Source organism: Manis pentadactyla, chromosome 7 (assembly GCF_030020395.1).
Source record: "Manis pentadactyla isolate mManPen7 chromosome 7, mManPen7.hap1, whole genome shotgun sequence".
Taxonomy (NCBI): domain Eukaryota; kingdom Metazoa; phylum Chordata; class Mammalia; order Pholidota; family Manidae; genus Manis; species Manis pentadactyla.
Genome location: NC_080025.1, coordinates 112,773,041 through 112,790,792, shown reverse-complemented (window position 1 = coordinate 112,790,792; position 17,752 = coordinate 112,773,041). Strand labels below are relative to the sequence as shown.

Below are 17,752 nucleotides of genomic sequence, written 5' to 3'. Positions count from 1 at the left end.
TTGCCTTTATTCATTCATTCATTCATCTAAACATTCATTTACACAGTCCTTTATATACATAAGCTAGAAACTGGAGTTTCAAAGATGATTGAATTCCTTCCCTCAAAAAAAGATGTTTACAGATAAGACGTGTGAAAAAAATGGGTATGAGGGTTAAGTAATAAATGCCACAAAATTAAAACATACAAGTTATTAAGAGAGCTCAGAGATGAGGCAGCTGACTGCCATCTGGGTTTAACACGACTGCCTCGCCACTGACAGACAGGTCAGATAGTGAGGGAGTAAAACTGACGGGCTCAGCAGCACCTTGGATACTGGAGTCAAAGAATCAAGGAGATGCTTGGAGCCTGGGGGCAACAGTAGAAGCCAAGAGGAGGCAGAGCTTTTGAGAGGGGAAAGATGAGGTCCGTTTGGCACTGAGTCTGATACTCTGCTGGCACACCTAAGAGGACAGGAAAGCAGGCAGTTGGGAAGGCCAGTCTCCAGCTCTGGGGAGTGCACGGCTGATGGTGAAGTGACCCCTATCAGAGGCAATGCTCACTGCCGGCTCTAAATGTGGCCTTAGTTGTGTCAATAAGCCTCTTTGGTCTTCAGCTTCCTCCTCTGCAAAGGGATCATGTATTTTAGAAAAAAAATTACACAAAACTTGACTTCACTGATACTATTTCTTCGATTAAGTAAAGAGGAAAAGCATGTTGAAAGAACATGTGAGAAGAGAAAGGGGTTTGGGGCAGAGCCTTGAGGATCCCAATGGCAGCTTTGGATGGAGGTGAGGGTGCTGCAAGCAAAGAGGCAGGGGAGTAGCAAGGAGCTCTGCCTCTGTTCTTTGGTCTTGGAGGTGGGATGCAGGGAGCCTGTACTGAGCAGATGGAGCAGAAGGTGGAGATGGGCAGTTACTTTACTTCCTTAGTCCCTGGGGATTCCCACATGCCAGGTGGAAGTACTTTGATGTCCGATTCAGTAAGCTGAAGGAAAAGGATGGGAACATTAACTGCACACATAACAACAAACTCAATCACACTCTGAAATCAAATGCCCCACACTGTGTCTGCACCTTTAAGTGTGGGCAATTCATTCCAACTGACGTTTAGCTGGTGTCTAACAAGTTCCAGACACTCTTCGAGGTAGTGGGGATTTAAAAATGGATGAAATATAGTTATTACTCTAAAGAGCCTGTGGCATGGAAAGGAAGGCAGTCATGTTTATAAACAAATTAGAATTTAACGTGATGAGTACAATTATAACACAAGTGCAGGGAATTGTAGTAGCAGAGAAGAGAAAGTGAAAAACTCTACTTGAATGAGACCAAGAGAAGAAAAGAGAGTGGGGTAAGGAAAGACTACCCAGATGTAGATGACCCCAAGGCATTAAGGGAAAGTCACATTTTATATCATACCCTGAAATTTATTCATTCAAACAATATTTATTAAATGCCTATTATGTGCCAGGCACTATTCTAGACATGAGATAAACAGCAAACAAAACTGACAAAATCTCTGCTCTTATGGAACTTACAGGCTAGTGAGAGGGGCAGGCAACAGATACCAAATAAATGAACAGAACATGAGATGGTGGATGAGTGCTATGGGGAAAAACAAGACAGGAAGGAGGATGGGGAGGGCCTGAGGTAGAATGAGTTATTTTTAAAAAGGTCATCAGGGCAAGCCTCAATAAAAACAGGATCGTTGAGGAAATCCCTGAGGGAGATGAGGAAGCAGGCCATGTGGATTTAGAGGAATAGTGTTGCAGGAAGAGGGAACAGTGACTACAAAGACTATGAAGGATGCATGCTCAGCAGGTTTAGGGAACAGCACAGAGTAATGTGAGTCAGGACAAGGGAAGCAATAGAAAATAAACTGGAGAGTTAAAGTAGAGCCAGTTCAGCTTTGAACACAGAAAGAGGGAGATGTTTTGGAAACCTATCCAAGTGGATTTGTTCAGTGGGCTCTCTGAATCCAGGATTCAGTTGGTCTGAGCTGGGCATTGATGGTGGACAGGTGGTGTTTGAAGTCTTGAGACTAGACAAGACCACCACGGCGTGAATGTACAAGGCAAACGGAGGAGGTCTGTGGACTAAGCCAAGAGCACTCCAGTGTTTGGAGATTGAAAATGAGGAGGAACCAGGAAGTAAAAGATAAACAGCCAGATAGGAAGAAGGCAAGTCAGGAGAGTGCAGTGTCCTTGAAGCACAGTGAAGAACTGTTTCCAGAAGGAAGGAGTGATCAACTCTTGTCAAATGGGTCAAATGCTGCTAACGAGTCAAACAAAAGGAAGACTAGGAGTTGGCTGTTGGATGAGGGAGCATACAAATGCTTGTTGATCTTGACAAGTTTTGGTGGGGTGGTGGGAGCATAACCCTCTTACTTGGGGGTTCAGGAAAGGAGGAAAGCAGGATTGTAACTGGGAAGTATCACAATTCTTTTGAAAATTTTGCTGTAGAGGCAGAGAAATGGGACAGTGGCTAGAGGGAGTTGGGGAGTCAAAAGAGAGTTTTTAAAAGTTTTTTTTTTTTAAGAATAGGGATATTAAGCCTGTTTGCATACCAATGGGGATGATCTAAAAGAAAGGGAAGTTCATCAATACAGGATATGGGAACTTGATATAGAAATAAGGGAAGAAAATTGTAGAAGCACTATCTTTTTGTAGAAAAGGAATCAAAATTAGAGAAAGGTGTGCATAAAAATGTTTGGTCCTTGACAAACTTAAACTAAGACAGACCCCCAAACAGCCATTCACGCTTTATGCATCAAGTCACGTTTCCCCATGGGCACAAGAGCTTCTGTGTATATTTGTGACAATATTGTGGAAGTATAGTACATATGGTCTGCTAGTAAATTTGTTCCTTTTTGGTACTGTGGTTGAATAGATCCATATTTGTGTTGTTCTAAAAGGTCATCTTGATTCCTGGGTATTGATCCATTTATTCATTAAGCAGACATCTACTGAGTACACACTATATGTTAGACACTGTGACAAGTGCTGAGGACACAAACCTTGAGCAAGGCGGGCATCGTTATCCTTGTCTCCAGGGATCTCGAAATTGGACAAGTAAGCAAGTATTTACAATACATATGAAGCTGCAATGGGAGAGGTAGGTACAGTATATTTGTGGGTGTAGAAGGGATCCTAACACAAATATTGGGAGTGCAAGAGGACACAGACGTTCTCGTACAGAAGTGACATCTAAGCAGAAACCTGAAGAGAAGAAATTGGCTACACACAGGAGCAGTGTTCTGACCTCTCAGCAAATGTGAGAGCCACTGTGCTTCCAAGTAATTTACATACAACTGAGATAAGGAAAAAGCCAGATATTTACATGAGGGTTTTGCTGCTTTTCAAGGCACTATCCACACATTATTTCCTGAGACCCTCACAACAATCCAGAGCAGCAGTGCTGAACTATTATCACCACTTTACATGGAACCAAGTGGAGGTACAGAGAGTAAATGACTGTTTTAGTTCATTTGGGTTACTATAACAAAACACCATAAATTGGATGGCTTATAGAAACCAGATTTGTTTCTCACATTTCTGGAGTCTGGGAAGTCCAAAATCAAGGCTCTGGCAGATTTGCTGTCTGGTGGTTCACAGGCAGCCGTTTTTCTTCACTGTGTCGTCACACAGTGGAAGGGGCCGTGATCTCTCTGGGTTCTCTTCTATAAGGGTACTAATCCCATTCACAAAAGCCCCACTCTCATGAATTAATCACTTCCCAAAGGCCCCACCTCCTAATACCTTCACATTGAGGGTCAGGTTTCAACATAGGCTTTCTAGGGCAATACAAATATTCTGTCTATAGCACTCCCCAAGGTCAAAAGACTAGTACTTATTGGAACTAGGGCCTGAATGATTGATATACTGAGCATTTACTATGTGCCTGGAAATCTTTTAAGCATTTTACAGGCATTAACTTTTTCAATCCTCACAAAAATTCTGCCATCCCCATTTTACAAATGAGGGGACTAAGCCACTGAGGTTATCATTGCCCAAGGGCCATACAACTAGTAAGTAGTGGAGCCAGTATTCAAATTCACTTAGTCTGCCATAAGATCACATAGTTACACTCACCATACCAAGTTGTCCACTGAAGAATTTCAGTCTTTACTGAGCCCAAAAAGGATGCATTTATATAGGTATGCTGTATATAGAGTGGTGGATCAAGGTAAGGAGAGGTATTCTTTCGTGATAGCCCTGAACCATATCACTACCTCTGTTAGGATGGTAAAATGACCACTGTAAGTGAAGTTGGTGTTAACTTTGTGTAATCTTGTTTAACTAGGAGAAGTTTCCATTACCACAGAAGGAAAGGATGCTTTACTTCTGTGACTTGGGAGCTGGCTTGAGGTCCCTCTAGTCTTTGTTGACCTTCCACACTGAGCATCTTTCCATATTATGTACAGGGAAGAATCACATGTCAGACATCAGACATAACAAAGCACTATCCAACTGCTTGAGGAACACACTGGCACTGTGACATCTAAATGAAAGTTGTCCCTTCAAAGTTTCTTTAGGAAAAACTGATGCTATTGCTTAAAACATTTTTGCAACTCTTCTTCTGCTCAGACCCTATGGCATGTAGAAAATGTTCATCCTGATAGACAGAAAATGTGGAAGTGTCTAGAGGACATTCATAGCCAAGTCTGTTGATCAGGTTTCTATTTTTAATAGTTTTATTCAGGTCTAATTTATATACCATATAATCCACCTATCATAAATGTGTACATCAATGATTTTTGATACATCTATAGAGTTGTGCAACCATCACCAAAACCTTGTTTTAGGATGTTTCCATCATCCTGTAAATCTCACCAGTGCTCATTTTACAATTAATCTCCACTTCCACCCATTGCCCTAGGCAACCACTGATCTTACTTCTATCTCTGTAAATTTTCCTTTTCTGGACATTTCACATAAATGGGATCATATGATCTGTGGTTCTTTGTGACTAGCCTAATGTTTTGGAGGTTCATCCATGTTGTGTCATGTATTACTACTTTGTTTCAATACATTGATAAATAGTAAGTAGTTCATTGTATGGATATACCACTTTTAGTGTATCCATTCACCAGCTGATGGACATTTGGGTTGCTTCTAGTTTGGGGCTATTATGAATAATGCTGCTATAAACATTCATGTACATGTCTTTATGTGGACATGTTTTTATTTCTCTTGAATAAGGGTTTTTAAGTGTACAATTAAATGGCTTTTAGTATAGTCACAGAGTGTGTAACCATTGCCACAAACTAATTCCAGAACATTTTCATCATATCCTAAAAAGAAGCCCTGTACCCATTAATATTCACTCCCTATTTCCCTTTGCCTTCATACCCCAGCAACCAGTAGTCTACTTTCTATCTCCATGCATTTGCCTATTCTGGACATTTAATATAAAAAGAATCACAGACTGACTTCTTTCACTTAACATAATGTTTTCAAGATTCATCTAAGTCTTAATATGTATTAGCACTTCATTTCTTTTTAGTGGCAAAAAACCCAAAACAGATTGTATGGATATACCACAATTTATCCATTCATCACTTGATGGACATTTGGATTGTTTCCTCTTTTCAGCTATTATGACTAATACTGCTATGAAAATTTATGCAGAAGTTTTTGTTTGGATACTGTGGGCAAAATTGTAATACTTCCAGAATATCTCACCTGGCTTTAGTACATCTGCATAGCAAAAGATGTTCAGAGGTGGAAAGAAATATGGCTTTGGTACATTTGCATCATTCCTCAGGAGTGGAGAGAAGTTCATCTCCACATCAGTGGGTAATTACCTGGGCAACAGAGGGCTTATCTGTACCTGAGAGATGAGGGGGAAGGCCGGTTTTGCTTCTTCTGGAGCAGAGGAGACAGATGGCCCCAGACTGAAGTTTGTAAGCAATAAACAGATTTTAAACTTTATTTCTCCCTTTGACTGATTTTGGTTTCTAGAGGTATTTTGCCCAGGAATTTCCTCTCCCTGGACTTACATCTGGCGTAGTCAGCAGGATTCCTCTGAACCCAAAATCTGTTATAATGAGTGCGACCTTTGGGAGGGCCACCCCAAGAAATGATGGGGAGAAGTGGTGCTCATGCTGAGGGACATGTGTCCACACTTGTGTGGTCATGGAGGCACCACCGCTGCTGACTGTGCTGACCCTGGCCTGTGGCCTGAGCCTAAGGCTACTGCTTCAGCCATTGCTGCTGCTTCTGCTGCCAGCTGGAGCCTGGTCACAACTATGGAAAGGAGCAGAGGTCTGGTACATCTTAATAGAGAAGCAGCTGGCTGCTGTGTACCATGTCTTGCTGGCTACGGAGTCCATTACTGGAAAAGCTCCAACCAAGGTAATAACCACCTATCCCATTGTGGGGTGGGTGAGAGACTGGACCCAAAGGCCACGGAGTGGTGTGGCACAGATACCTACCATATATCATGTGACTGGCCATTTGCCTTTGGCATCCCCAGGGAATGAAGCAGACGCTTTGGCCCAGGTGCACTGGCTAGAAGGAAAGTCTACTCTGATGTGGTTCTGCCCAGTGGCTACATCAGTGTTTGTTGCACATGGGGCAAAAGACAATGTGGGCTGTAGCCCATCAGTGGGGCTTGCCATTGACCTTTGAAGAAGTCAGCTGAGCCTAGACGGAGTGCCCTGCACGTTGTACAGATCAGCAAACCAACAAGAGAGGCCTAGAGCGTCTCTTGGCAGCCTATGGCTGGTTGCTGGTGCTTGACAGCAATCAAGGCACCCACTTTATTGGACATGCGTTGCAAGGATGGGTGCAGCAATTAGGAATAAAATGGATGTGGCACTGGACATTTCAACACATGGACCAGCAATGGCTGGCTCTTCTGGCCCCTTAGGGAAAAGGCCTGGAAGCTGGCCTCCATTTTATTCCTGGAATAACAGCAAAGTGGCCTCCCAAAATCATGGTTATTTGCTTCTACAGTCCCTGTGTCCTGGATGTACCCACTGGCTTCAGCTGCTTAATGATGGCTGGAATGGACGAGCTTTGGACTTTATCTGCATGGGACTTTGAACCTAGCTGAATCCAATGGCTTGAGAATCATGACTGTGTTGCTGTTGTCAAGAAAAAAATGCTTAAAGAGAGGCTTGACTTTGTCTAATGTTTGGGAAAAGTTTTGTGAGCAATCTAGCATGGTTGTTAGGAATGAGTAAACAAGTGTAGAAACATATTTTGTGCTTAGTAAGAGATTGTGCTGTAAAGTACATTTACTTAATCTGAATAGGATGAATCCTCTGGCTTGAGGATTATCATGATTTTATTGTTGTTGCTATTGTATGTCATTAGTTTGGTCATAAGAGGGGGAACAAGTAAATTGTAAGGTGAGATTTCTGGAGGGGTGGCCTGTGGGTAAAACTGTAATATTTTCAGAATATCTCACCTGGTTTAGTACATCTGCATATCAATAGGCATTCAGGGGTGGAAAGAAGTATGGCATTTGCATCATTCCTCAGGGGTGGAGAGAAGTTCATCTCCATATCAGTGGGTTATTACCTGGGCAACAGAGGGCTTATCTGTACCTGAGAGATGAAGGGGAGGGCCAGTTTTGCTTCTTCTGGAGCAGAGGAGAGAGACAGCCCTAGACTGCAGTTTGTAAGCAATACACGGGTTTTAAACTTTATTTCTCCCTTTGACTGATTTTGGTTTTTAGAGGTATTTTGCCCCAGGATTTCTTCTCCATGGACTTACAGATATAAGTTTCCAATTTTTAGTTCTCTTGGTATATATATCTAGGAATGGACTTGCTGGGTCATGTGGGAACTCTATGTTCAAGTTTTGAGAAACTGCTAAAATGTTTTTCAAAGTGGCTGCACCATTTTACATTCCCCATCTTCAAAGAATGAGGGTTCTAATTTTTCCATGTCATTGCCAACAGTTACTCTTATCTGTATTTTTTTAAATAGCCATCCTTGAAGGAGTTGAATATTTTGATCAAGGTTTTGATAAAATTAAATTTTGGTAAAATGAACTAATACCACCAATGAGTCAAAAAAGAATCCCAGGGATTGATAGCAAAGTAAAATAGGAATTCTTATGCAGCATATAATTTGACTGTAAACAATTCCCAAATACCTAAGGCTCAAAGAAGCAGTAGCATTGTGCACTTGAACATGGCTTTGTACTGAGAAGAACAAAGAATGTCTCCCACATCTGTCTGATAATACAAGGGCTTTGGAACTTACACTTGACAGGTACAAGGACAAATTAGTATGACCCCTTTGGAGGGCACTTTATTATGTTACAGAAGACTGAAACTAACAATTACATATTTCAGAATGTATCCTGAGAAAATAAGCAGAGACACACACAAAATTTAGGCACAAAAATGTTCATCACAGTATTATTTAAAAAGACAATTACTGAAGGGTTTAAAAACTTTAATCTTTAAATCTCCTTTATTCTTATCTATATTTTCTAAATCTTCTATGGTTCCTTTATGTAATTAAAACCATTCAGAATACATGTTATTTCTTAAAAACTCTACTCAGTCTTCAGTGTGAAATTCAAGGCTGCAGCTTTCTTGATGCCTTCCCTAATCTTCCAATGGTCACTCCTCTCTTGGCATTTTGGTGCAGATAGGGCTGGGTCTGAGAAGGAAGATAATAAAAGAGGAGTTGCTTGTAATGACAGAGATTGGTGACCAAAAGTGGCTTTTAAACTTGGTTTCTAACTGATTATGGAAGAGGCTTAAAGATAGTGGCATGAGAAGTGAGAAAGAAACCTCCTCCCAAAACCACATATAATGTGAAAATATAGCAAATACATCTAATCCTGGAAGAGCAACAAGAAAGAAGGCTGCAGCAGACTGCATACACCTGGAGGAAAAAAACAGAAGACCTCGAAGAAAAGGGTAAAGTCCAAAGCAGTGATCCGGAGTAGGGAGGGGGTGGAGGCCTAGGACTGCTGAACACCCAGCCCTGGAGATCTGCTCTGGGAGCACAAACCTACATGACATGGTGCTCTGGAGATGAGTGGAGTTGGAAAGCTAAGACAGGTGGAACACTTGGAGAGACTAAGATTACAGCCACTTGTGGAGAATATGTATCCACAACAGGCCACTCAGGGACAAAAGTAAGGTGGGCAGTCTGAGAGACTTCCTAAGAGTGAGAGGGCTGCTAAAGGGGGCAATGATTGCACAGAGCTTGCAGCTCAGGAGAAAGGACAGGTGGACAAAATTGTCCAGGTGCACTTTGCCCAGAACATTGGGAACTTTCAGTAGCTTCAGGGACTCCAACCCTCTGGCTGGCCATGCAGCTACGAGGCCCCCCCACCGTGATACACAGCCCGCTGCACCTTACTATGGGCTGGCACCAGCTTGCAAACCAGCTGCCCCCGCCACAGCGCCACACCAGCCAGTGGGTAGCCCTGCCTACAGCAGCTACAAGTGCGAAGCATAGAGGCTTAACCCTGTGCATTCATCCCACTGGCCCTGGCAGTGGAGGCAGGCACAGCGGTGGGGAAGCAGGAAAGAGCTCTTTCCTCCCAACAGGCACCAGTGCTGCTCGACTGCAACCCCTGCCATCACTCCAGGGGCTGAGCAGCTCCAGAGACTAGAACTTCTGGGCAGTAGAGGGTGCCACCTACAAATATGAAATGTTAAAGGAAATTGGTTTAACCCCAAATCCAACAAACACTAGAAAGAGGGCCATGTGCAATTGAACTCATCAATCTTCCTGAAAAAGATTTCAAAATTAAAATCATAAACATGCCCATGTAGCTACAGAAAAACATTGAAGAACTCAGGGAGGAATTAAAAATGAGATACAAATGTTGAAGAATACAGTATCTGAAATGAAACATAAAATGGAGAGATTTAAAAGCAGATGAGATGAAGCAGAGGAAACGGTAAGTGAAATAGAAATTAGAGAACAGGAATACAAAGAAACTGAGGCATAGAGAGAAAGAAAAGGATCTCTAGGAATGAAAGAATATTGAGAGAACTGTGTGACCAATCCAAATGGAACAATATTTGCATTATAGGGGTACCAGAAGAAGAAGAGAGAGAAAAAGGGATAGAAAGTATCTTTGAGGAGGTAATTACTGAGAACTTCCCCAGTCTGAGGAAGGAGACAGTCTCTCAGGCCATGGAGGTGCACAGATCTCCCGCCACAAGGGACCTAAGGAAGACAACACCAAGACCTATAATAATTAAACTGGCAAAGATCAAGGATAATGATAGAACTATTAAAAGAAGCCAGAGAGAGAAAAAGATCACATACAAAGGAAAACTCATCAGGCTATCATCAGACTTCTTAGCAGAAACCTTACAGGCCAGAAGGGAGTTGCATTATATATATTTAATGCAATGAAGTAGAAGGACCTAGAACCAAAAATACTCTACCATCAAGATTATCATTTAAATTTGAAGGAGGGATTAAATAATTTCCAGATAAGCAAAAGCTGAGAGAATTTACCTCCCATAAACCATCTCTACAGTCTATTTTGGAGGAACTGCTATAGATGGAAGTGTTCCTAAGGCTAAATAGCTTTTACCAGAGAAAATAAAAGCACAGCAAAGAAAGTAGAAAAATTGATTACTAAGCAAATGCAAAATCAAATCAACTGCCCCCAAAGTCAAGCAAGGGATACACAAAGAGTACAGAATATGATACCTAATTTATAAAGAATGGAGGAGGAAGAAAATGGAGGAAAAAAATAACCTTTAGATTGTGTTTTTAATACCATACTAAGTGAGTTAAGTCCGATTGTTAGATAGTAAGGAAGTTACCCTTGAACCTTTGGTAACAAATCTAAAGCCTGCAATGGCAATAAGTACATACCTATCTATAATTACCCTAAATGCAAATGGTCTGAAGGCATCAATCAAAAGACATAGGGTCACTGAATGGATAAAAAAAACAAGACCCATCTATATTCTGCCTACAAGAGACCCACTTCAAACCCAAAGACATACACAGACTAAAAGTGAAGGGATGAAAAAAGATATTTCATGCAAACATAATAGGGAGAAAAAAGCAGGAGTTGCAGTACTTGTATCAGACAAAACAGACTTCAAAACAAAGAAAGTCACAAGAGACAAAGGACATTACATAGTGATAAAGGGATCAATCCAACAAGATGATATAACCATTATAAATATCTTTGTACCCAACACAGGACCACCTACATATGTGAAATAAATACTAACTGAATTAAAAGGGGAAATAGAATGCAATTTATTCATTCTAGGTGACTTCAACACACCACTCATTTAAAAGGACAGATCACCCAGACAGAAAATAAATAAGGACACAGAGGCGCTGAACAACACATTAGAACAGATGGACCTAACAGAATTGCAGAACTTTACACAGAAAAGCAGCAGGATACACATTCTTCTCAAGTACACATGGAACATTTTCAAGAATAGATCATATAGTAGGCCACAAAAAGAGCCTCAGTAAATTCAAAAAGACTGAAACTGTACCAACCTGCTTCTCAGACCACAAAGATATAAAACTAGAGATAAAACTATGAAAAGAAAACAAAAAAGTCAACAAATACACAGAGGCTTAACAACATGTTCCTAAATAATCAATAGGTCAATGACCAAACAAAAACAGAGATCAGAAATGCAGTAAAGGCTGCACTGAGAGGAAAGTATATTGCAATACAGACTTATCTCAGGAAAGAAGAACAATCCCATCTGAACAGTCTAAACTCACAATTAATGAAACTAGAAAAAGAAGAACAAATGAGGCCCGAAGTCAGCAGAAGGAGGGATATAATAAAGATTACAGAAGAAATAAATAAAACTGAGAAGAATAAAATAGAAAGAATCAGTGAAAGTAGGAGCTGGTTCTTTGAGAAAATAAATAAGAGAGATAAATCCCTAGCCAGACTTATCAAGAAAAAAATAGAGTCCATATACATAAATAGAATCAGAAATGAGAATGGAAAAATCATTATAGACACCACAGAAATAATAAAAATTATTAGAGAGCACTATGAAAAATATATGCTAACAAACTGGATAACCTAGAAGAAATGCACAGCTTCCTAGAAAAATACAATCTTCCAAGGCTGACCCAGGAAGAAATAGAAAATCTGAAAAGACCAATTACCAGCAACATAATTGAATTGGTAATCAAAAAACTACCGAACAAAACCCTGGACCAGATGGCTTCACCGCTGAATTTTATCAAACATTTAGTGAAGATGTAATATCCATCCTCCTTAAAGTTTTCCATAAAGTAGAAGAGGACGGCATACTTCCAAACTAATACTATGAGGCAAGCATCACTCTAATACCAAAACGAGGCAAAAACACCACAAAAAAAGAAAATTACAGACCAATATCTCTGATGAACACAGATACAAAAATACTCAACAAAATATTGGCAAACAGAATTCAGAAATACATCAAAAAGAGCATCCATCATAATAAAGTAGGATTTATTCCAGGGATGCAAGGATGGTACAATGTTAGAAAATCCATCAATATCATCCACCACATCAACAAAAAGAAAGACAAAAACCACATGATCATCTCCATAGATGCTGAAAGAGCATTCGATAAAATTCAACATCCATTCATGATAAAAACTCTCAACAAAATGGGTATAGAGGGCAAGTACCTCAACATAATAAAGGCCATATATGATAAACCCACAGCCAACATCATACTTAAGAGCGAGAGGCTGAAAGCTTTTCCTTTAAGATCGGTAACAAGACAAGGATGCCCACTCACCCCACTTTCATTAAACAGAGTTCTGGAGGTCCTAGCCATCAGATAATGAAATAAAAGGCAACTAGATTGGTAAGGAAGAAGTTAAACTATCATTGTTTGTAAATGACATCACATTGTACATAAAAAAACCCTAAAGAATCCACTCCAAAACTACTAGATCTAATATCTGAATTCAGCATTCTTGCAGAATACAAAATTAATACACAGAAATCTGTTGCATTCCTATACACTAATGATGAACTAGAAGAAAGAGAAATCAGGAAAACAATTCTATTCACAATTGCATCAAAAAGAATAAAATACCTAGGAATAAACCTAACAAAGGAAGTAAAAGACCTATACCCTGAAAACTACAAGACACTCATGAGAGAAATTAAAGAAGGTATCAATAAATGGAAATACATCCCATGCTCATGGATAGGAAGATGTAATATTGTCAAAATGGCCATCCTGCCTAAAGCAATTTACAGATTCAACACAATCCCTATCAAAATACCAACAGCATTCTTCAACAAACTGGAACCACAAAAGACCCTGAATAACCAAAACAATCCTGAGAAGGAAGAATAAAGCTGAGGGAAATTACGCTCCCCAACTTTAAGCTCTACTACAAAGCCACAGCAATCAAGACACTTTGCTACTGGCACAAGAACAGACTCACAGACCAATGGAACAGAGTTGAGAGCCCAGATATAAACTCAAGCATATATGGTCAATTAATATACGAAAAAGGAGCCATGGATATCCAATGGGGAAATGACAGCCTCTTCAATAACTGGTGTTGGCAAAACTGGACAGCTACATGTAAAAGAATGAAACTGGATTATTGCCTAACCCATACAGAAAAGTAAACTCAAAATGGATCAAAGGCCTGAATGTAAGTCATGAAACCATAAAACTCTTAGATGAAAACATAGGCAAAAATCTCTTAAATAAAAACATAAGCAACTTTTTCATGAACTCATCTCCTTGAGAAAGGGAAACAAAAGCAAAAATGAATATATGGGACTACATCAAGCTAAAAAGCTTCTGTATAGCAAAGGACACCATCAGTAGAACCAAAAGGCATCTTACAGTATGGGAGAATATACTTGTAAATGACATATCTGACCAGGGGTTAACTTCCAAAGTATATAAAGAACTCACATATCTCAACACCCAAAAAGCAAATAACCCTATTAAAAAATGGGCAGAGGATATGAACAGATAATTCTTCAAAGAAGAAATTCAGATGGCCACTAGGCACATGAAAAGATGCTCCACATTGCTAATTATCAGGGAAATGCAAATTAAAACCACAATGAGATACCACTTCACAGCAGTTAGGATGGCCAACATCTAAAAGACTATGAACAGAAATGCTGAAAAGGATGCAGAGAAAGGGGAACCCTCCTACACTGGTAGTGGGAATGTAAATTAGTTTAACCATTGTAGGAAGCCATATGGAGGTTCCTCAAAAAACTAAAAATAGAAATACCATTTGACCCAGGAATTCCGCCCATAGGAATTTACCCAAAGAAAGCAAGATCTCAGATTCAAAGAGACATATGCACCCCTTTGTTTATTGCAGCACTATTTACTATAGCCAAAATATTGAAGCAACCTAAGTGTCCATCAGTAGATGAATAAAGAAGATGTGGTACATATACACAATGGAATACTATTCAGCCATAAGAAAGAAACAAATCCTACCATTTGCAACAACATGGATGGAGCTGGAAGGTATTATGCTCAATGAAATAAGCGAGGCGGAGAAGGACAAGTACCAAACGATTTCCCTCATTTGTGGAGTATAACAACAAAGCAAAACTGAAGGAACAAAACAGCAGCAGACTCACAGACTCCAAGAAGGGACTAGTAGGTACCAAAGGGTAGGGGTAGGATAGGGTATTTGGGGCGGGAGGGGGAAGGGGATTGAGGGATATTATAATTGGTACACATAGTGTGTGTGTGTGTGGAGAGGGGGGACATGGGGAAGACAGTGTGGCACAGAGAAGCCAAGAAGTGACTCTGTCTCATCTTAGTACACTGATCGACAGTGACTTCATGGGGCATGGGTGGGACCTGATAATATGGGTGAATGTAATAACCACAATGTTTTTCATGTGAAACCTTCATAAGAGTTTGTTTCAATGATACCTTAATAAAAAAAGAAAAAGAAAGAAGAAACTGATTATGTTTCTGTGTATTCAAGAATTGTTTCTGAGATTATCAACAAGTAAGAAAATTAATTTTCCCTAAAATTAGGCTGTGGAAATTCACTTTTTAACAAATATTATTTTAAAAACTTTATTGATATGTATTTATATTAGTTTCAGATGTAGAACATAGTGATTCAATATTTATATACATTGTGAAATGCTGACTGTAAGAATAGTTACTATCTGTCAACAAAGGTATTATAATATTATTGACCATATTCCTTATGTTGTAATTTTCATCTCTGTGACTTCCTAATTTTTTTATTGAAGTATCACTGATGTACAATCTTATACTGGTTTCAAGTATACAACATAGTGGTTCAACAGTTATTCGTATTATTAAATCATCACCCCCACTAACACAGGTACTATCTGTCAACATAGGAATATGTTACAGAATCACTGACTATATTCTCTATGCTGTACTATCATCCCCATGACCAACTTATAATTGAGAATTTTTGTGCCTTTTTATCCCCCTCATTCTCTCCATCCACCCACTCCAGGAAATAAATTTACTTTTAACCAGTCTAAAAGTGGCTAAGCACACTTGGGGTGCTTCAGAAGAGTGTAATATGGCAACACCTCTCCGGGATGAGTCTCCAGAGTGAACTGCTGGGTTACTCCTACAACTAAGGAGAGAACTGTCAGATGCAGACAGTAATCCCATGGCAAAATCTCAGTAGAAGACTCCTCTGCAGCAGCTAATCAAATAATAACAACTTTGTAGGAATAGTTACACAACAGCAACCATGCAACTTCCCAGAAACTGCTTATTAAACATGTAATTCATGATTATATGTAATTCATGATTTCCCAACCCAAATAAGCAGTTTTGATAACAGGTTTTAATCAATAAGGTAGAACATTTGCCTCATACAGGGAGTAGATCTGTGAAAAGAAGTTAAATTGTGTGTGTATACATATATAAATATTACTGTACAATTTGGCATTGTATTATCATCTGTACTAAAATGCTGAGGCAGACAGCCAAAAGCCTCCGAGGATGCTTCCTTTCGGCCTAAATAATAATGGGGAAATTTTAAAGAGCTCATTATATTGAATTACAAGCAGTACTATCTAAGTATAAGATTATGATGTTATATATTTCATGTACTGTTCAATCAACTGCTTTAATTATGATTTTGGTTATAGTTTCTGCAATAATAATAATATCACATGTAACTAGTGGATTATACTAACAAGCATAATAATGTTAAGAAGCAAAGAACCAGAGTGTGAATCCTTAAAGAAAATTCACATATACCACAATCTAAGAACACTTTAGAAAAGATCACATCAATATATATTTGAATGGACTCACAATAACTGGCAAATACTAGCAAACAAACCAAAATCCCCCTACTTGATGAAACTAATAATATAATGTCAATTAGCAAAAAACTTTGCAAGAAAGAATTGAAACGATAAAATTCCAGGAATCAGGTTCTGGAACAAAGTCATCTTAAAATGTTCTCTTTTACAGTTATTCACAGCTCATATTTATATTAATGTTTAGTAACCCAACTCGTATCTTTTTATTCATTTTCATTAATAACTGGAATATTAAAACTTTTTGCTCTTAGCCATAAACACAAATTGAGCAATATTAGTGAAATTTTAGCAGACTCAACCTGGGAATGTTTGTGTCAGTGAAATGGCCCATTCTTTTTTTTTAATCTATTTTTTATTGAAGTGTCATTGATATTAAATTTTACATTGGTTTCAACTGTACAACATACTGGTTCAACAGTTACACATATTAAACCCTCACCCCCACTAGTGCAGTTACTATCTGTCAACACAGAAAGATGTTACAGAACCACTGACAATATTCTCAATACCATACTACTATGTCTGTGACCAACTTACATTAAGCTTAAGAATTTTTGCAGGAAATGGCCTATTTTTGGCAAACATATACTAACAGGGCTTGTGTCAGGTGGCTATGTTCAGGAAGGACAAAAGTGTTCCAAAGGTCCTCTGCCCAGCAGTAGCAACCTGTGTGTTGTGTACCAGAGGCCCTCAATCAGTGAAGATGGAGAAAGAGTGGGGAATTTGCTAGTAAGGAAAGGGGCCATCCCTTTTGAGTCCATTGCAGTCATCTAGATTCACAGGTTAACCAATCTCGGAACATGTTCCTCTTCTGAATCAAGAAACAGACCTCATAAAAACAATGCCATACATACCATGTCATGTCCAGACAGCTGACCAGTCACTGTGAGATGGCTTCTGGACTCCCTGGGAGAAGCCATGTCAGACCTAACCAGCTCCTCAGGCCCTACTTACAACTGTTTGGGACTGCTTGGCCTGCCACGCAGATGGGTGGGAGGCAGAGCACCTCCACACCACCTGCCATTTCCGCCCAGAAGACCGGACCCACCATTTCTACACAGTGTGCAGAAGAGTCATTTAGGAAAATACCCTACCCTTTGGGCATAAAGAAGGAGTGGCTAGTCCCCGACTCACTGCATCCCTAAAATTAGAGTTCTCTTCTAAGGGATTAGGTGCTAAGAGGGCTCAATACTGATGAACTGTCTGAATTAAAGCCTCTTACAGTTAGAGAACTTGCGGGGAGCTCCAGCTGGTGAAACTTTGGGGCCCATCTGTCAGTGATACCAGTATTAACATAGGAACTTGGTGCCTAGCCTGGGGCTAGATTTGGGCAGGTGGGACACAGGGACTTCTGAAGTTCTCACGTAGCTTGACCAGTCTCTGGGGATGTGGCCCACTATGTTCCACCTTCCCCCTGACTCGGCATGACTAACTCTCATGGTCCTCCTTTTTAGGGCTTTCTCCATGTTCTACCTTCACCTTCCTGGTCAGGAGTAATCTTTGAACAACCAGG

The 17,752-nt window shown here is 39.8% G+C and overlaps 1 long non-coding RNA gene across 1 annotated transcript in view; it reads right to left on the bottom strand.

Annotated features, from left to right (window-relative positions):
* LOC118918579 (uncharacterized) overlaps window positions 1-17,752 on the bottom strand; it is a 54,193-nt gene that overhangs the window by 18,520 nt on the left and 17,921 nt on the right. The window contains exon 2 of the long non-coding RNA XR_005027192.2: window positions 15,455-15,536. This is a non-coding gene — a long non-coding RNA (uncharacterized LOC118918579). The remainder of the gene's footprint in view (window positions 1-15,454; window positions 15,537-17,752) is intronic.